Genomic DNA, 22,547 nt, shown 5'->3' with positions numbered 1-22,547 from the left:
CTAAGATCGAAAGATAGGTAAAGTTTAGATTTTTAGTCACTTTTCAGGACGAGAGTCAGTACTAGTGATATTAGGGACCCGTAGCGAGATCGAAAGACGCTACTTGTTGAGAGTGGACCGAGAGGACCTCTTGTTTTCCCCCCTCATGTGTTTATTCCAGACCTACTTAGTATGCTGCTACCGAAACTACAGTGAACCGATCATCTTAGTACCCCTTTTATATTTGATTTTATACATTTCTTTAGTTTATTGATCATTAGTTATAGGCCAATTCAAAACAACCCCCACATAATCGTTACCTTAGACTGAAATTAAACAACTAATAATTATATCTGCCTCTCTGTGGTTCAACCCTGCTACCGCTATCTATAGTTGTAGTTAGGAATTATAAATTTATCTTTGGTGCACAATGACGGGCATCAAATTTTGGCGCCGTTGCCGGGGAGGCAATTGTTCTAACTTTTTAGTTGTTTTATTTTAGTCTGTTTCTTAGTTTAAGGGACATTCGTTCCTTAAGCTATTCTCATATTCTTTTTGTAGTTTCCTCTTATGCGCAGGTCACAGGGTGGTGAATTACTACCGTTCAATCCTGAGGTTGAGAAGACTTTGCGCGAGTCGAGACGATCATCTAGGATATTGCCGACAGAGGAAGAGGTGAGTACTCTGTCTAGTTACTACGAGAACGAGCTGTTTGAGGAAGATCCACCTTCATCTCCCATTTCCACTTCATCAGCTGAGACCGTCACATCTCCAAATTTTCTAGAAATGGCTGAAGAAGCGACTATAGCAAGTCACTCTCAGCCGACAGCTGCAAATCTATATAAGGGGTTTGAATTACCGGGAGCTGATAGAAAATTCGAACCGAAGCCTTCTTATATAACCTTGGTTGAGAGAAACCAATTCGAGGGAGCTGCAAATGAAGATGCAGCCAAGTATATGGAGATATTTATTGATTATTGCTGCTCTATCCCCCCGCCGATCGGTGTGACCCAGGACCAGGTAAAGGAGACTATGTTTATATTCTCACTCCGTGATGCTGCAAGGGAGTGGTATAGAGACCTGGATCGAGCTGCTAATGGGATCACCGACTGGAATTCTTTGGCCTTGGCATTCTACAAGAAATATTTTTCTACCTCGAAGACGAATGCTATTGGAGCTCAGATCACAAGCTTTAAACAGGGTCCTGACGAGAACTTTCATGAGGCGTGGGTCCGTTTCAAGAAGCTGGTGCAAACTATTCCGAACCATGGGTTTGAGAAGTGGAGCCTATGCAATCAGTTTTATAATGGGCTCTATGACGATCAGAGAGCTATCCTAGATGTGGCAGCTAGTGGCAGATTCCAGGAGAATATGGGGGAAACTAAGGGGTGGAAGATCATTGATGACTTGGCCACTCATAAAGCCGAGTATGGAAATTCTAGGGGAAATCAAAGGAGAGCTGCTGAATCTCCTTCTGTAGCTGTATTAGAGGCTCTCACGGCGAGATTTGATAAGTACGAGTTGGGAGGAGCTTCAAAAGGAGGGATTTACCATGTAAATGCTGTTTCAGACGGTCCTTTCGTGCTCGTGAAAGTTGTGGAGCCGAGGACATGTTTCGGACAATTGTCCTAGTCCCTTTGAGTCTTGTACTCGCCTTTCAACATTATAGGCGGACAAACACTTACTATGAGCCGAATGTCAATCCGAATCTGAGGTGGAGCAGCCAAAATGTCTTGAATCCGAATCAACCTCCACAGCAGCAGCAGAATTATGTGCCCCTCATAAGCAACAACAGTTCCAAAACCCTCCATATGTCCCTCAGCAGCAACAGCAATCCCAAAATTCTGAGTTTGCCGAATTGAAGAACTTGTTGCTGAAGGAGTCCCAAGCTAGAGAGGCCGGGATGAAGATGTTAGAGAGCCAAATCGCCCAATTGTCTAGAAAGAATACAACTCGAGCTCCGGGACATTTACCGACTCAAACTGATCAAAAGGAGACCTTAAATGCAATTACCTTGAGGAGTGGGTCTACCCTTGATGGGCCCGCTATGGTTGAGGATGTCGCTGAAAAAGATCAAGTGGAACCGAGTCAAAAGAAAGCTGTAACGAATAATAACAAGAAAAAGACGATCAACAGGTATGTCAGTCGATCGACTATTCCTGATATGTCTGTCTCTACGCCTATTCCTGTTGTAACCCCTCCGCTCCAGATTGGGAGGAAAGTGGAGGACGATTCCTCTGTTTTAGACATTGCAGGAGCTGGTTTGGCGAAGGAAGAGCCGCATGTTGCTCCAGCTGTGCAGGATCCAATCTTCTCAAGAGGCGGCTTAGGATGTCTTAGCTATGGTACTGATGAGGAGCTTGAAGATGAGCCAGTCAAAGTGAGGGAGTCCGACTTGGACTTTGATGAGCTAGAGGAGGTCATTGAGTGGGAAGATGTCCGACCTGTTGATCCGTTGAGTCCTGCAGATGTTGGAGTTGAGAAGAGTGCAGCTGAGGAGATGAGCACTGTTGAGGCTACCTCTTGTAGCCAGAAGCCGACCAAGTGGGCCATTCCGTGGCCGTTCTTGATCAACTATTAGTTGATCACATGCTTTTTCAAACTTTCATTTTATTGCTTTTTAAGACTTTTTATTGTTTTCATGTGCGCAAGACTTCGCATTTTAATACGTTTGCTTAGGATTTTAAACACTTTAGTCGGTTACTTTGGGTTTTGCGCAATTTTGGGCGCGTTATTATGTGTTTTTACAGGTATATAGACCATATTAGCTCAAGTTAGTGAGCTAATTCGAAGAAATCAGAAGGTTGCAGCAGCTATTCCAGTCGATCGACTGGTCTGTATGGTCGATCAACTGGCTGCACAGTTCCAGGAGCTTCTGTTTCTGACATCCTGGTCGATCGACTGGGTGAGGTAGTCGATCGACCGTTGCCCGCTGCTGTACCTGTCTTCAACCTTTCCCCTGCTGTGTTTGGTCGTTTTACGGACTTGAGGGAGTCTTCTCTCCTCTTTATTTTCCGCCATATTTCTGTTTTCTTCCGTTTTAATTTTTGCACATAATTACCGCATCCACTTTACTTTCTTGGTTTTATGCGTGGTATTTGTTGTCTTTTCAGGTACTTATTGGTAGCACTGCTAGCTACTAAAACCTCCTAGCTCACGCTGGTTTGGGGAGGTTTCTTTTTGCTGCGCTTAAAGTCTTGTGAGTTTCCGAGTTCTTACTTCATGCCTTATGTAGTTAATTTACGCAAATTCCCGTTTTCCTGTTATTTTATTATATGATTTTGCACAATGGGGACATTGTGCGATTTGGTTTGGGGAAGGGTTTTGCGTTGCATTTCATTTGCTTGCATTCACGTTTACATTTTTTGTCTTGCATTGTTGCTTATTTTCCTTTATATATACAGAAAATTCAAAAAAAAAAATTGAAAAAAATTCAAAAAATGCACGTTTATTTTAGTATATAGGCCGAGTCGGAACGATAGTATTTCAATGATGACATTGCATTTGCATCTTTTGCCTAAGCCTTGCTAATTGACATGTTATTAGTAGAATCAAATATGCATAATCTACGAGTTTTCGTTAAATTATTTGCTGGACTTGAAACTTGACTTTGATTTTTGGCAAACTACATCACTTTCTGAGATTTAGAGCCTATAACTGGTGACATCCATAACCAGTTTATCTAGGATTGTGAGTAGTTCTCCTTATGAGACATGTTACATAAATATGCATAAATATGAATTTGATCTGCTTAATACCTGTATGCATTCGGTTTATGGTTAGTGGACACATATGGTAGAGGTTTTCCTTTATTCATTTTGCCTATAAGCTCCACACTGCCAGAAATAGCCTTTTTGTCCCGTTACTACATCCTACATTTAGCCTGCCCTTGTTAAGCTAGTAGTCTAGTTTTGGGATTCTTACTATGTTTTTGGTGGCATTTGCTCATTTTGAGATGTTGTTGGGAAGATGAAGAAAGGAAAGGAAAAGAAGAAAGAAAAAATTGGAAAGAAAAAAAGAAGAGAAAAAAAAATGTTTCGAAAAAGAAATAAAAAAAAAAGAGTACTGTACTGTAGACGTGGTCAATCGACTGACCATTCTGGTCGATCGATTGATGCCCGAGAAGGAAAAGAAAAATCAATTCGCATAATTCAAAGTCTTTATTATATGGCGATTTTTGCTCCCATGTTGCATTTATATCTTATGGGGAGTTAGTTGATTGATTACTATGGAGATTGTGAGTTTTGTGCTTGCTAATAGCACTGGTTTCATCGAAGATTTTGAGCAAGAAGTTGGATATTGTCATATGTTTTTGTTAGGGTACTAGCTTGATCACTTGTACCTCCACGTTCCCATAAATGTTTTGCCTCTTCCTGCCCATTACCTCACATATCCCTTATCTACCTCGGCATGTGTCATGGTCATTTGTTTGGTTGGAATGCGTATGTACGGTTGTAGAGATCATTTTCATATTATATTGCAGGCATGTTCTTATAGGTCGTAGTTAGGTGAGAGTCACTACAAAGTAAATTCTTTCTATCTTTTAAATATACTCACCTGTATTTATTGAGTGATTTGAGCGACCCGTGAGAGTCCATATTGATAAGTCTCTATCGTTGACGGTTCAGCAGTTTTTGACGACTTCATAACGCGTTTGCATGATTCACATTTCTGATTGATTGTTGGTTGTTGCATTAAATTGGTTTAGGCCGTACAGTTTGCATTTCGCTCTGAGATTGAACTCATTCCATTAGGTTTTAGGATTGAGTCTAGTTCTTGCTTGGGGACAAGCAAGGGTTTGGTTTGGGGAAGTTTGATGCGTATCTTAAATATGATGTTTTACACCCCATTTTACACGCATTTCAGAGCTCATTTGTGTACACTAATACAATTAATGAAATAAGTAACACTAGATAGAGAACACCTTAATTGGATAAGCGTCTTCTAAATTAATAGAGAACGCTCCCAACATAAAACTGTTCTTTAAAACTAAAATATAGAACACTTGTGATAATAAGCATTATCTATGTGATGGGTACAAGGAAGCGCCTTTTTCTACTCCTATTATTATATTAATATTAATTTATAAATAATTAATTATTAATTTGTTATATTGAATCTTGAATCGAACGACGCACACATACCAGTATACTCACCTCCTTCATACTTTTTGTTTTATTTTCTGATTACTTCTCTTTTAGGCGGTTCTTCCTAAAACTTTCGTGCGCCGCTTCGTCTGGTCTTCATTCGCTCTGATGCACGACGTCACCTCCTTTATCATTTTTGTTCTTTTCAATTGGTAAGTTGGTTATTCTTGTCTAATTTTTCGTTTTCAATTTCAGTTTAAGTAAACCCTAATTCCCAAATTTGTGTTCAATCTATTGTTCGTTTTCAATTGGTCAGTTGATACAAACTATACTTGTTGAACTACTCCTTATTTTATAAGGGAGCAAAGTCATAAATTAGTGTTCAAATGGAGATCTTCCAGACAAAGTTTGTGCAGCCCAATCAGCAGCAATCCGATTTCAATCAGAAAAGAACAAACTACTACTGAATAAAATGATATGGCTAATTTAATTTTAGGTTGATTTTTCTATTTGAGGTTTTTACTTCAATAAACCTTAGAAATTTGGGGATTTTACAGTGAACAAGGAAAGTCGATGAAAATGGGTAGAATTGGGGATTGTCTTGATGTTTCACAACTCTTACATCCATTCTACTGGTATTTCATCTACTCTTTTCAGTTCTTGTTAAATTTTTGTCAAAATTATCCTAATTGTCTACAGTCTAATTGCTAAATACTGGGCGCTGCTATTCCAAATTGGATACTCTATAAGAAATTATTTTTGTGCCACTAATTTGAATAGGTTTGCAGAATGTTTGCTGTAATTCCATGATGCCACTTATCCAACCATACCTCCTGTTGTATCACAGGGAAAGACAGACAAATTCAAGGAGAAGAACACACGAGGCTATGCAACATTTACCTATGACTCTACCATATCTTGTTGCATAGATAGCAATGAGCATTCAAGAGTGTTAAGAATGCCAAAGTACATTGATGTATGTAGCTCCTTTTTTTTTTCCGTGTGCAGATTTTATCAATAATGTGAATATATCTCAGTTCTCAGTTTGCTTGCTCAAATATTTATACTACGAGATGTGTTACTTTTAAGATTAATGTCAACGACTTATACTATCTCAAAATTACCGTGGAATTCTTATTTACCAGTTAATCGAGTTATCTATTTGGATTTCCTTAACATTCTTTGGCTTTTGCCAAAAGATTTATGTACACAATATTTGCTAGATTAGTTTTGGCTGACTTGTTAGTTATACAATGGTATGTCCGTCTGGTATTTTATCTACAGCTATATAATGGTATGTCCGTCTGTTCTATTCTTATCTAGCTATGAGCGAGTTAGACGCACCTGACTGGTTAATTATACAAGTATATACTTCCTAATTTAATTCTTATCCGACTGTGTTGTTTGTGCCTTATTCAAAGAATTATTGGTGACTTAAAGTTTTTTGTTCCAAGTCTAAGATAGAAGATGCCAATATAAATTGGATAAAGATACATCATTTGGCTTCTTGTCTTAATTTCTCGCAAGGTCCGGACCTTTTTTTTTTTTTGTTCTACTTGCTGAAACATATGATGGATATACATTTGACTCTTCGCAGGCTTGACCTTTTTACTTGAATGATCGTGTCTTTACCCAAATTGTTTGGTTGCATCATTACAAGCACGTGGTCGATCTGGTCGAATATATAATTTTCGCTGCATTGCTTCAATGTATGCCTTGCTAAGAATTAGATAGTGTGAAGTCTCTTATGTCATCACCAAATTATTAAATCATTGATGGTGGTTCAATGTCTTTGTCGTTTTTATTAGGTGAAGATGAAGGGAGATGGCTAGAACAAGTGAGTTCAAATTGCTTGTGTGATTGCTATAGAAAAAGATGCTTGTGATTGTTATGGTAAATTTCTTATACTCCCTCAATTTAATCACCCTAATTTATACTTCGTTGTGATTTTTTATGGTATGTATTGTCGTTCGTTTATGCTACCTCAATTTAATCCCCCAATCATAAATTAAAGCTCACACCTTATCCAATATCCAGAGTATTATTACTTCCCCCAATTCCATTTTCCAGCAATAAACCTCCATCTCCAATTCTCCTAGTTTCTTTGCTACTCATTGTTAAGAAATTGGTCAAATCCATACCAAGATATGGTCGTGGCTGGTTGAACATTGTTTATGAATTGTTGGTTCTCTATTGTCTATTTATTAATATGTATATACTAGTGTAATTGTGCTTTTATTGTGTTTTTTAAGTTGGATAGATGATGGTTTTATTATTATTATAGTTTAATCACTTGGTCAGTGGCGGCCAAATAATTACTAATTCTCCAACACGTCCACCGTTTTATGCGATTTATCAAGCTTACCTTTCAAAGACTGATTTTCCCCACTTTCCGTTTAATCGAGCTAATCCTTCATGTATGGTTTGTTAAGGTTATTATCTTATGTGAAGGCCCTAGCGTTATAGCAAAAAAAGACTTAATTGCCTATAAATTCAACGTTCGTAATAATTGACTACTAGTATTTATCATTTGTTTATTTTTAATTCTCTTAAATACCATTGTGGAATTATTTATCGTCTTCGCTCGTATTCACTTGACAAATTACAATACCTTTTAGAACAACGTGTACGTACATTGTTATGGTACTCACTGCTTATTTTATTTTTCCATTCTACTACTCATATCTTACATATATTTGTTCTTGTTATTAGTGACAGGTTATCATTGGAAATATTTTACCCTCCTATTTCTCCTTTCTTCCAAGTCGATCAATTGAAGTTGGCGGTTGGAGTCACAACATGAATTAAAGATGAGATTATGGGTGCACGTAATGCTATGTTTCGAAGTTATGTAATACGGAGTAGGACTTCGTCAATTTTCAGGTTGTGAAACAAGTGTATTGGTATTGGTATTTTATATTAATGAGAACAAATATATTAATTTTAGCAAATGTCATCAATTTTTTTTTTTAAAAAAAACCAAGAGGGATAGAGAACTGTTAGCTTACTCAACCGTTCTCTTTTCCTTGGAAAAGAGAACGCTTATCAGGTGTTCTCTAAAGCTCATTTGAGCCATTCTATATGACTGTGAATACAAAACGCCTCATCTAACCGTTCTCTAAGCTTTAGAGAACACTGAGTTGAAGAACGCCTTTAAGGCGTTTTCTAATGCTAATTTCAACAGTTCTCTAAGCCTGTTTCTGTAGTAGTGGTAGTTTATGCTACTATTTACCCCATTTCGTCTACTTTCGTATTTTTATGTAATATTGCATTTTTATGCAGAAATGAGTAGATATTGAGCTAAATCCGTCCCTGAGTACCTTGCATTGCGTTTGACATGAAGTAGAGACTCGAGAGATGAACTTGGTGCGCGTTTCGAAGTTTGAAAGACAACTTTATGAAGAATTAAAAGCGGATTATCAGCTAATCTAGTCGATCGAATGGACCCTATGGTCGATCGACCAGAGCCCGACTTACAGAACTCCCTGCTCAAGATACCTCGCCGATCGATCGCCTTGTGTGGTCGATCGACCAAACCACTATTTCAGACGTGAATTAAAAGATCAAGAATAGGAAAGCCCAATGTATTGTAGGTTTAGGAATAAGTTGTTACATTAGATTCCTATATAACGTAACCTGACATTAAGCTTTAGGTATTGAGTTTTCATTGAGCTAACATCCAGTTTTAATTTATCATTAATTAGGGTTTGGTTTCCGAGTTGAATCATTCAATACAATTTCTTTCGTTCGTGCTTTTCTTCCTGCAATTCTTCTATTGGTATTCCTTTGTTCATTATTTCAGTTTTATTGCTTTATTTCGTTCGTAGCTAGGATTGATAGATTAGTTTCCCGAAGCCATAATTATCGTTTTATGCTAATCTTTTGTTCCGTTAATTTAAGCATGAATTTAGTAGTCTATTTCGTTAATCTTGTTGTTGTTTTTACCAATATTATGAGTAGCTAAATACCTCGTGCTAGGATGTAGGGAATCTGTAGATTAGGCGACAATAGAATAGTACGACCTGAGTCGCGCCACGGTCGATCGACCGCACACCCTGGTCGATCGACTGGCCACGTGAGGTTTTGCTTCGTTTTAATTGATTTAAATTCTATATTTGACGAATCTAGTGCACGCGACTAGTTGAATGCTCAGGAAATGACCGTCCCATTAGATCGAAAGATAGGGAAAGTTGTTAGACTACCAATTAAAATGACTAAACTATGCTAAGATCGAAAGATAGGTAAAGTTTAGATTTTTAATCACTTTTTAGGACGAGAGTCAGTACTAGTGATATTTGGGACCCGTAGCGAGATCGAAAGACGCTACTTGTTGAGAGTGGACCGAGAGGACCTCTTGTTTTCCCACCTCATGTGTTTATTCCAGACCTACTTAGTATGTTGCTGCCGAAACTACAGTGAACCGATCATCTTAGTACCCCTTTTATATTTGATTTTATACATTTCTTTAGTTTATTGCTCATTAGTTATAGGCCAATTCAAAACAACCCCCACATAATCGTTACCTTAGACTGAAATTAAACAACTAATAATTACATCTGCCTCTCTGTGGTTCGACCCTGCTACCGCTATCTATAGTTGTAGATAGGAATTATAAATTTATCTTTGGTGCACAACGATGGGCATCAAGGACCATTCATTGAGGCTCATGTAAATTCAGTACTACAAAGTAGAATAAATTGTTGTAAGCAAGCAGACAGAAGTAAAAACACAACATTAAACCAATCAGTTGTGAACTGAAACCAACAAGACTGAACTGTAAATAAAACAAAGTTCTCAAACCAACAACACTAAACTGTAAACAATAACAATAACATTAAACCAATAATTGTGAATTGCAAACAACATTAAACCAAATAATTAAACCAACAATACTGGACTGTAAACAATAAATATAACATTAAACCAAGAACAAATCCTCCATTTAATAACAACAGCAAAAACACAACAGAATCCTGCCAATAAAAGATCTAAAGAGAATAAAAAGTTCAAAACGGAATGCACACAAAACTACAGAAATACACACAAATCCTGCCAATAAATCCTAACAGCAGTTTAATCCCATCAGTAGTTAAATAAAATGTTCAAATAAGATCTAAAAAAATAAAAAATAACAATAAAAGGTTCAGATTTAAGAATTATACCTACAACTTTGAATAATTAACGCTTAGCACATAATTTAGCCACATAAGCCCTGAATTTATTTGAGATTGGTGATGGAGACTCAATCTCCACATATTCATCAGGCCCAGTTTTTTCTCAAGGGATTTTTTGACGCTTCTCAGCCATTCTTTTCAGATAACCATTTAACTTCTTTGTGCATTGTGATTTAGGCTCACTAGATCTACAACCCTCTTTGACAACAGGACGGATACCAGACAAGTCATCGTTCTCAGGGGACTTAAGAATACATACAAAACCATCATCGAACTCTGTTTCTTCAACTTGAGACCCTAAATCATCCAGATCTAGGGAGCCAGTCAGTATGATGTTTAGAGGAGGTTCTTCGGGACCAGATTCATCAACTAAATCATCCGGATCTTTAGAGTCAGGCTCTATCGTCTTTGGAGGAGGTGAGTCAGGCCCAGATTCATCATCTTCGTCTTTTTCTTCATCTTCAGATGAACCAAGCCGGTACCAATTCAGAACACATTGAAGACACTCCTTGGAACAATTTGCATGTGAAGGTGCCATATAGATCTAAGAACGAAGATGAAAGCTTTAAGTGATGGAGGATGAAGAATAAGGACGATTATTGAAATAAGATGAAGAATAAAGACGATTATTGAAAGAGGATGAAGAATAAGGAAGAGATCTTGCAAGTGACAGAGGAAATGGTGAGGCAGAATACTGATGGAGGCGGCGTTAGAGAGAGGGAGAGAATGTAGGATCAGGGTTTTAAAATAATCTAGAAAAGGATGAGATGAGTAAATGGGAGAGGATTAGTTGGTGGTTGGTTTTTGAGTATGGAATTTTCTAGAGAAAATTTGAACTGGTTTAGGGGAGTATATTGGGTTAGGTTAGGGAAATTTGGAGGGAAGGCTTAGTTTAGTGGGTTTGGTCAGGGGTTACTAATTGACCCAGATTAGTATTAGGGTGGGTTTTGAGTGTTTAATTTCTTGGGTCAAGTAGTGGCAATGTGTGGAAATACACAAATTGTTCTATAAGACTGTCTTATGATATAAGACCAGTCCAATAAATAATTAGGCCCATATAAACTAGCCAAACTTCCTATGACAACTTTATCACCCTGTCCAAACTTTTCCTCTTCGTTCTTCTACGCCTCCATGGTCACGCCACACTACACCATACTACCCTCAAAGCCACATGGCGATGCCTCAAATTCTTCATCTTCAAATTTGTATCGGCGACCGAGCTCACGCTACCGATGTTTCGATTCTACATAGCTCCTCTCCGGAGATATTCATCTCTAAGTTACGAGTTTTTAACTTAAAACGACAAGTTCTCAAAGTACAACCGCCCGTAAACTAAACTTCATACTGTACTTGAGAAAAACAACTATACTCTTAAAATACTACATTGTCAAACCAAGGTTACTGGTTATCAATCTAAAATTCTATTTTACAAAATAAATCACAAGGAGCCATGATAAAGACGGACATTATTTAATGAAAATCTTGTAAAAACCTCCAAATTAAAATTAGAAGTTTTGAAGATAAGAGCATCCGCAAATGTGAGGCTCCCCATATTTTCTCTTTACTTTTCTTATTCGTCCACCTCATTTTCCACTAACTTTTCCATTTACCCAACCCATTTCATAACTATATCTATGCAACAATGGGGTTTCCTAATTCACACACAAAAATTTTGGAACCTTCCCAAAAGTAACACAAATTGCTTTAGTTTTTTTTTTTTTGGACCTCCCCTAAAAACAGTAGAGCCCCATTTTATGAGGAGGGTTGTGCAACAATGGAGTTGCTCATTTGAGGGAAGAGAAGGCAAATGGGGAGGTGATTTCTCTCCTTTGCGAATGCTCTAAAGTTACCACAAATTAAACTAATCATTCTAGTTTACAAAAATAAACCATAGGGGGAAAGACGAGAAACAATAAGGGGGTGTTTGGTTCACTTGTAAAAGGTATGAGGTATGGGTTTAGAATGATCTAAACCCATACTATGTGTTTAGTTTGAAAATGTGAGGGTTTCATACCCATACCTCAAACCCATGAGGTATGGGTTTCTCATACCCAAGAAGGGGGGTATGTGTGAAATTCATACCCACAGGAATGAAATTAAAATAAGCAAAAATGTGAAATAAAAATTATAGCATAATATAAATCAAATCATCTATATACTTTTTTGATTAAATTTTTATTTTCATGATTTTATAATACTAAAATTTTCGATTTAGAATATTTTATTTTACTAATTTTAACTTTTAATTGAACTCCAAACCCATACCGCTCAGAATTAAAACAAACGCATGAGGAATCAAGTTCCAACCCCATACCACCCAGGTATGATTCCTGATTCCAAACTCATACCCATGCACGAAACAAACGCCTCCTAAAGAGTTGGGTTTTCATAAAATCTTTCAAAATTTTCAAATTAATTGTAAGTTTTGAAATTAAAGCTATTAGTACTTATCAAGCTGTGTCTTTGGGTTAGCGACAAAAAGACCTCCGGTGAGAATATAAGTCACAATATCAATTTCATAACCAGCTTGCTAATGATCGCCCTCACGATGAATGTTTTTCTTCAGTTTGTTTTAATTGATTTGCGGTAGTGGAAAGATGAAGCAGAGTGAAAGCAATGGGGAGTGAGCGGGATGACAGTGATGGCAGTTCGGTTGTTGTAGAGGTGGTGGGAGACAAGATCGTGATGATGGAGGAGAAGATATAGACTTTAACAGCTGCTGATGAGAGTTTAACGGAGAATTCTATGTTTTCTTTTTATTTTTCTTCCTAATAACTCTTTTTGTTGGGCTAATTCATCCTATTGTCGTATACGAGAGTTAAGTTGCTGGTGTAAATAAGAGATTGTCATACATTTTATTACGAAATATTTAGAAATCGTGTAAGCCCAGTAAGCAAGCAGGACACCACTACCAGTGCGGAACTGCGGATATATAAAACAAGAAGAAGAAGAAGAAGAAGAAGAAGAAGAGCATTTTTTTTATTGATTAATTCTTGATATTGGTTTATAATTAAAATGGAGAGCGAGAGCGAGACTCAGAGTCCGAGTTCGAGTGAGCAGACGAAGAAGAAGACGACGAAACTGAAGAACCCCAGGAAGCCCAAGGACAGCATTCTGAAGCAGAGTTTGTTCTTGTTCTTTCTATTTATATTCATGTATGTATTTCGAGATTAGGGGGGTTCTTAATTATTTAATTATTGCTAATTGTAATGCTTCCCCAGAATCCCCCGCCGAGTTCTTTGCAGACAACAAAAATATTGCGGGCTTCGACAATGTATGTTGTTACTACTACTGTTAATTCTTAAAAACATACTCAATTGTTTAATTACAGAGTACTAAATTAATTACTGTAACATTCTACTCTAACTAATTTGTCATGTTATCCCTTTGCTAGAAGCCGGGTAAATCACTATATACAACTGTCTGGGAGCTTGTTGAAAATTCTCTTGATTCTGCCGAGTCAATCTGCAACCTTCCTCTTGTCGAGATTACCATGTCTGTCTTTACTTCTTTCCCCCGCTTTTTTTTTCATTCATCACTCGCCTCATTAGTCATTACACCCGAACTCATTTCTATTTTTTTTTTCATTTTCCAGTGAAGAGATTGGTAAGACTAAATTTAACTCCATGATTGGTCTTATTGATCGAGAACGTGTTGATCAGGCTTTGTATGACGATTTTGAATCTACTCAGTCTCGCCAGGTCCCTCTCTCCTACCTTCTAACCCTAACCTCACTCTGCCCCGTCGTTAATGTCACCAATGCATTGCAATTGGTCTTATTGATCGAGAATGTGTTAATCAGGCTTTGTATGACGATTTTGAATCTACTCAGTCTCGCCAGGTCCCTCTCTCCTACCTTCTAACCCTAAACTCACTCTGCCTCGTCGTTAATGTCACCAATGCATTGCAATTTTATGTCCAACTATCTACTTATTTCTAGGTTTTCTTGCTTTAATCTTCATAGAAACGTCTCATCAAGGAAGCCCGAGATCAAGAAATTCAGGCCAAAAATGCTGCTTCGGGCAAGAAATTTAAGGAGCCTGCCGCAAGGCCCTTCAAAGGTCGCGGTGAAGCCTCATTTTACAGGGTCACTTGTAAGGTGTGTCATTCACTTTCTCATTCAACCTCTACCCAGATTTTCTCTCTGCATTCTATGCAATTATGTGTCTATCTCCTTGCCCATTCACTTGTATTTTTCTTCGCTGCAGGATAATGGAAAGGGAATGCCACATGATGATATACCAAATATGTTTGGGAGAGGTTTTTGTTTCATCCCAACTTGTATCTGATGTATGCTTTTAGTTTTTGTCTAATTTAACTTGACAACTTGTGCAGTTCTATCTAGAACTAAATATGGACTGAAACAAACACGTGGCAAGTTTGGTTTAGGTGCAAAGATGGTCAGTGTGTCCTTCTGCAGGCACTTTCATTTCTATAAGTGCTGTTTGGTTTATGTTATCTGTGTCATACTTATGTAGGCTTTGATTTGGTCGAAGATGAGTACGGGACTGCCCATAGAGATCTCATCAGTAATGCAGAACCAAAATTTTACCACATTTTGCAGGCTGGACATTGACATCCATCAGTATGATCTCACATTCAGATTCACAATTTCTCATGTTTTCCTTTCCCCTTTTCCGTATCCATTTTCTTTCGTTATATTTTATATATGCAATCGATCTTTGACGAGTTCAGATTATGATTCATGTCAGCCTACCCCTAGTCCCCAAATCATTTAGAGATTAAGGCATTGTTGTTGTTGTATAGTATTTGTTCACCCATATAAATATATAATGGTTTGCTTTTAGGAATTGATGAGACGGTTTTAGTATGTATTAAGAGGGTCGAATTATTGAAGTTCAAGTTATAAAGGCGGTCCTTAATGAATTATAATGGTACAATGCTTTAAGTTGTAACATTGGCGGAACTTGGATTCAAATATTGAGAATTAAGCTTGGTAACGACGATGAAGAAGATCTTGTGGGTCGGTTTTGTATGTCAAAAACGGAAGCTAAGCTTGAGGATAAGTAGGCCCGGAAACCTATGAAGATATCTGAGACGTGTGCGCTTAAGGTGCACTAATTGAGCGCCCATAAATCAAAAAGAGAAGGGGCGGCAGCTGCTAGGCGCGACCTACGCGCGACCGAGGTGCGACCTATGCACGAACTATGAGCGACCAAGGCGCGTGCTTGCTGTGTCCGCGTCCAGCTTTGCGTAACATAAAGACTCGTGTTTTCTTTCCTTATTTGACTCGGTTTATTCCGATGAATTTTATTATTATTATTATTTTTAGTACTTATTTCCTATATTAATTATTTACCTTATTACTATATAAGGAGTGAGGGCATCTTTAGGGAAAAACTTACACAACTTTGAGAAGAGAAAACCCTATTATTGTTATTAGCAGACGATGTGTAACTAATCTTTATTCTTGGATTCAAGCGATTGAAGCACTCTAATCCGGTTGTGAGTTTAATTGTTTTAATTTCTCTTCTTGATTATTGTGAATTGCTTAGTTATTAATTATATGAATGTGATTGATTACTGCTAGGTGCGCAACTAGTAGTCGATTTCTTCATTCTATTGTTAGTATTGTTAATTGAATAGGGTTTATTGATTAACTCTACGCTAGTAACAACTAGGAATTAATATTGAACGGGATACGTTGATATTAGTACTTAGAAGCAATTCACATAAATATCTAAAGTGCAACTGGATTGTATGCATTATTTATTCTCTATCGAGTTCTCTATTGATGTGGGTGATGTCGTCGGGTCACATCCAATCAAACACATTTATAATACTCAACAAACAACTAGTTAGCGGTAAGTCGAGGTCGATTCATGGGACGGTGGTTACTCAAATTATTCAATCTAATTATGGTTATGCTTGGGGTTGTCACAATTATAATGGGTTGATGATTCTAATCTAATAAAAGCAATAAACAAGCAACAAAAGGAAAGATGTAAACAATTGATTAAAAAGCACTAGGGTGTCATGGGATCATAGGGGAATCATGGGATATGATCATACAAACATGTTCTAAAATTATAAGCAAGCAATTTTTGTTGTGATGGATTGATATGGGTTATATCTTACAATCCTAGGAAAGTTTGGGTCCCGGAGCCGAATCGATTAGATTGTACAACACCTACAAGTCGACTTAGCCTTCCCTACTCAACAACATGCATGGTCTAATGAGACTCGAGTTGGGTTATGTCTTACAAGTGTCATTGAAAAGATAGGTGATGGTGGTAAATGCAAGGATTCATAGGCTTAGCATTTCATCAAACATAACATGTGCATGAGTTGAGATCAAAACAAGCAAGCAAATAAAACATGAAAGCATATTTATTTAAGCATGAATCATTCCCATGTTGGTTTCCCCTAATCACCCATTAACCCTAGCTAAGAGACTACTCACTCATCATCATATTGAACATGCTAGCAAGGTTGTCAATCATACTAACATAGTGAAACATGATGAACAAATAAAAGTAATTAGCAATAATTAAAAAGGGATTAAGAGATTATACCTACTAATGATTCCAATAACAAAGCAAGAATAATAGAAGTACTTGATGTTTGATTGAGAGGTTGTCAATCTCCCAATAATAAGCCAAATAATCTTCAATTACCCAAAATAAAGGATGAACAAGAGAGAGATTAAGGAAATAAAACTTGTATTAGAACTTGATTAATTGTTGATTACAATACTAAAGAGAGATTTGATTGATATTAACTACACTAATTATTGATAAGAAGAACATGCTCCTCTAATTAGACTAATGGGGTATTTATAGTGAAAATTAGGGAGGATGCATTAGGGTTAACTAAGGGCTAAACTAGTAATTACACTTTTTAGATTGAGCAAGGAGGAGCCGGTATTTTTCGAAGGAAGGGCTTCTTTCTTTGTTGCTTGAAGAAGACAATTCGTGCTGGAGCCGAATCCGGGCGTCCAAGGGTGAAGACGGGCGGATTGTAGTTCACGTAACAAGGAAAAAGTTTCCTGTCCAGGAATACGCCCGTCCCGAGCGAAATATGGGCGTCCTAAGCCTCAACCCGAGCGGGTTGAAATTGACCCGAGCGGGTTCATCGATCCCCGCTCCGTGATAGACTTGACCCGCTACCGGTTGAGCTGCTATTCCCTTTCTTTTTTGCTTTTAAGCCTAAGATGCCTCCATATACTCTTTATTTCTTCTTCCTTGGTCATCATTCTTGCTTCCTCTTCATACTTAGTCCATCAAATATCATCAATAAGCTTCCAAATATGCACGAAAGACGGGAATTTCCGCCTTATTATCTTCTTTCCTACAAAACATGGAAAATGCACTAGGAAAGCAAAATAGAAAGCATTTGACGGATAAAATGGTCATAGAATGTTATAATAGTATGCAAAATGGGCTCAATTAGGGGACTAAATGTGCGCAAATAATGGTCACATCAAATATCCCCAAACCGAACCTTTACTCGTCCCGAGTAAAGAGGTGACAAAAACTAGACCTTTATTTAAACTATCCTAATAACAAAGCCGATATGAGACAATTAGCGGGTCTCACTCCGCCCCTTCAACTCACAACAAGACAACCATGAGGTAGGATGCCTTCTTGCAAGGCAAGGTGGGTCTTGCCAAAATGGCGACACATCCAAACATTAAGCACACAAAATCAAGTAATGGATGCATCTACAAAAGAATAGCCACTTTCCTCATCTAAGTGGCGGAAATTATCTACAAGGGAAGCAATTCAAGGGTACATAATCCTTCATAGATGCAATTTGTTCAAACTACTAAGCCTAGAAGGATACCAATAAATCACCTCCAAAATGTGTCAAGCTAGGGTACCTTTGTCCTTAATCGTTAAATGCTTTTGTCAAGAGTAGACTCCCTATGGTGTTAGAAACACTGGAGGATCGCGGAATTCCCCCTCTTGCCTAGACAAGAAGAAGGGTCGTCCCCTCTCTACCATGCACAAAAATGGATACGATGGATAAAGGGATCAATAGATATTTGAGTTTCACTTTGGGAGTTTGCTTTTGTTTTTGTTTTTTCCCCCCAATTTCTTGTGGCATTTGACATTTGAGAACACTTTCTTTGCCATTTCTTTTTGATTTTTGGCATTTCAACACTTGACAACTTTCAACTTTTTGCATTTTCTTTTGAACATTTTCAAAGTCACCCCATATGTAGTGAGGGTGCCTTATATTTGAAGCTTTTAGGAGTCTATTTTTGCTCCTCTTTTCATTTGATGCAATTTTGCAAACTTTCTTTCATTTTTCATTTCATTGAACTCAAATTGATTTCTTTTTTTGTACCCATTCCCTTTTTGATGACAAAATGTATGGTAGAACATGGATGAATGATGGATGCATGGTTTCAAGGGTCACCTTGGAATAAACGGTAGCCAAGGAGTTATCACACCACAAGGTACTCTTGACTAGGCCTTAATACATGGGTCAAAGGATACTAGCATGACACATCCTAGGGTGTTTTACAAGTATTCTAACAAGCAAAGTCTTAAGAAGAAAAAGCATCTACTAGGGCCTATATACACTTGTCAAGCTTCCCAAGTAGACGGTTTTGCAAAAATTTTCTAACATGCAACTATATGCCATGATGCAACTAACATATAAACATCCTAATGCATATGATTCTACCAACTAATATGCCAAATAAACTAAATGCAATCCTAAATTCACATTGTTTTTACCGCATCAATCAAAATAAAGCCACATAGTCATTAACATAAAGAGGAAAAAGGAGATTGGAAAGATCATACCATGCGGTCTTCAGTATCCTCATGTCTCGGATGTGGCGTAGTCAATCAATGTGAATAAGGATGAACAAACACAATATATACAATAATATATACATGACTACACTACAAAGGAAATGAACTTGTTTTTGGATTTTTAAATTTTTCAAATTTTTATGGGTTTTGTTTTTATGAAATTAAAAGACATATTTTTGGGATTTTTCAAAAATTTTCTTCAATTTTTATCATTTTTTGGAATATAAATTCCCATCCCCCACTTTATTTTGGACATTGTCCTCAATGTACATGTAGGAGTAGGAATAAAAGGAAATACATGTTTTTGGGTTTTTGATTTTATGGAAATTGAAGTACAAATGCAATGATATGATATGAATGAATGCATGCTCTAACTATATGCAATTCTATATGACATATATAACAAGTGAATGCAATCTAAACTATACTATATGATGCATGATAAATGCTTAAGTCACCTATGATCAAACCTCCCCAAACCGATTTAAACACTATTTCTAGTGTAGAAATGAATAGGTTTGGCCATTAGTAACTAAGCACGAATTCTAGTCTATATGCAACTATCTACATGAATCATGTGGGATAAATACAATGCAAATTAATCTAATCATGTGAAGTATATTACAATGCAAAATATACATGAGAAATAAGGAAGGAAGGGTCTTACAATCACGATCTCAATCAAAGCCTCCATCATTAACGCTATCATCATCTCCACTTTCTTCTTCTTCTTATTCTCCTCCTCTTTGGTCATCTTCATTCAAGCCTTGGTTTGGGAACACAAGGTGCGGTTTCACCCAAGAAGGCCTAGGACCATTAGGATCAATAAACCCTTGTTGTGCCATATGATAATATTGAGGATAGAGGGCCAAATAGTTGTCTTCTTGCCCTCGGTGCATCCTAACATCCATGTTGCTTATCATACCCATCAATATATCCATGGCCGATGGCGGGCTACTCGGGCGAGGGGGAGAAGGTGAAAAGGGTCGGTAGACATGGGGGTATGGAGGTATCTCCGCATATGAGGGCCGAACATCACGAAGGAATGGTGGAAATCCAAGGCTTGGACCTTGGGACGGTGGTGGTGCATGGGAAGGAGTAGAAGGTGCCTCCTCATGTCTCCTAGGTGGTGGAACCCTAATCCTCTCAATGGGGAGGAGGTAGCTCGGCATGGGTGCAAGGTAACTCGACCTAGGTGTGATAGGAGGAAGGTCCCAACAAGGAAGGGTGAATGTAGTGCTTCCCTTGGTGTACCAATCAATACCTCCCAAATCATTATGTTTGCACCATTTGTGATGCCTAAAGATGACCCTCTCATTAAGTAAAGTATCTCCGGGTAGAGGCTCATATCTCCCATCATCATTAAACCCCGGACATAAAGCATCGGCCATCCTAGTCACAAGACCGCCCATCACAATTCCATTTGATTTTGTCCTACCCTTTGATAGATTTCGAAATCGGACAAGTAATTCAAGAGAGGGATTAAAGTTGTACTTTGGCAAACCTTGGACATTCAAATATGACTCAAGAAAAGTCATGTCAAGTTGACTCACACATCCCGTGTCACTTCTACCATGAATAGTCCCCGCTATAAATTGATGCCACATTCTAATAACCGGGTGATGAATGCAAAAGGCATGACACCTCTTAAAACCCTCTAATTCCAACCCGGTGATTGCTCTCCACAAATGTGACTCCGTGAACCCCACGGGCTTTTCAAGGTCGGTCTCGGGTATCGCAAGCCCAAAGATTTCACCAAAGGTACCCAAATTCATTTGATGGGTCTCATTACACAACCTAAATTCCAAAGACACCCCATATGTCTCTCCTTCAAATACTTTGAGACTAGACAAGAATTCCAAGGTGAGGCTAAGGTATGTTTCCTCATGCATATTAAATAAAGTCTCAAGACCCATTTCTCTAAATAAGGACTCGGTTCGTCCTTCAATACCAAGTTTATCCAAAGTTTAACGACAAATGAAACGAGTGGGTTCGAACTCCTTACCAAGTAGTTTCAAAAATCGCTTCCTATGCTCATTTTTGATGAATACTACCTCCGGGAAATCATCAAGTTGCTCAATCTCCGGCACTAACTCCTCTTCTTGCATTTGGTACTCCGGTGGAGCATTAGAATTGCTTCCTTTCCTTCTTTTTGATCCCTTAGAAGTAGTAGCCTTACTCTTGCCCCAAAAATTCATTGTTGTAGTCTTGAAATCCACCAAGTATCACTACTCAAGAATGCCACAAATCTTCACAAATAAGAGCCAAACAACCTTGAAAATGCCTTACTAGAACACTAAAAGCAATGTAGTGAAGCTAGAAGGCAAAAATCAAACCCGAAAATCAATTGTTGCTCACGGATTTTTGGAGCTCCAATTTTTGAAATGATGAAAATGGGTGATTTTGAGCAAATAGAAGGTTGTAAAGTTGGTTTTTATTGTGTAGAAATGGTTTAGAATGATTTTTAGAGTAATTAGATGGTGATTTGGTTGGATTTTATGGTTATTTGGGTGAGTTTTGTGAGTTGAGGTTGAGTTTGAAGGTAGAAGATGAAGATGGTAGGTGAGCTTGAGTGTAGAGTGAATTTTATAGCTGAAAATCAATGCATTCACGAGTCAAAGGCTGAACACGGGTGGGGTAGTATTATTCTGCCCGTGATTCTGTGAAATTTCAGCAATCAGAGGGTGGACCCGCTCGGGACAGAATTAACCCGCTCGGGTTGGCTAGGAACCCGCTCCAGATAGTTTCAACCCGCTCAGGTTGACAGCAAAGAAGGGCATATTTCTTAAAATCCGCCGGATTCTTGGGCAGGGAATTTTTCTTCTTTTATTGGCCTTCAACCCGCCCGGATTTATCTCGGGATGGGCGTCTTTTTTGAGATTTTGGCCCAACACCTTTCCCTTGTTAACACACTTACTCATAAGCCCAATTTTTCCATTTTCTTCATTTCTTGACATTTTTCATCTTCTCATTTTTATGAATTTCCTTCAAAAACTCAATTAAAAATATGAGATCCCTCCCTTTCATCTCTCATGCAATTAAATGAATGCAAAACTAAACTAAATGCATATATACAAATTAATGGTTATTGAGGAACTCCATCAAACCAAGGACTATCAATTAACAATTTCATAGAAAATTATCACTAGCACTCAAAGCACGTAGAAGTTGGTCAAATTCTTGGGAGTGGGACATGAATAGGCATGCATAGCAACACAAAATTATGCAATGAAATAATTCCCAAGTAAGAGACCGAATAAGCATGTCAAGAACATTATGACAAAAATCATAAGGAAAATGATGGATGGAAGGAACATGAAATGGGTAGTTGGTTGGCAATTCACTCAACTCATCCTCCAAATAGTCAAAATCACTACATTCAATGCAAGTACTCTCATTATCATTTAAGGTCATTTCAAGGGTGTCTATTTGAGGTTCCCAAATGTCCTCATCAAATTCCTCATCCCAACAAGGTCCATTATCAAAGGGGTTGTCATAGCAAGGCTCACCAAGCTCAA

The 22,547-nt window shown here is 37.8% G+C and overlaps 1 pseudogene; it reads left to right on the top strand.

The window, feature by feature from the left end:
• Positions 1 to 13,245: 13,245 nt before the first annotated feature.
• LOC141630749 (DNA topoisomerase 6 subunit B-like) overlaps positions 13,246 to 22,547 on the top strand; it is a 49,208-nt pseudogene continuing 39,906 nt past the window's right edge.

Source organism: Silene latifolia, chromosome Y (assembly GCF_048544455.1).
Source record: "Silene latifolia isolate original U9 population chromosome Y, ASM4854445v1, whole genome shotgun sequence".
Classification (NCBI taxonomy): domain Eukaryota; kingdom Viridiplantae; phylum Streptophyta; class Magnoliopsida; order Caryophyllales; family Caryophyllaceae; genus Silene; species Silene latifolia.
Note: the sequence above shows the minus strand (reverse complement) of the source record. Positions and strands in the feature narration are given on the sequence as shown.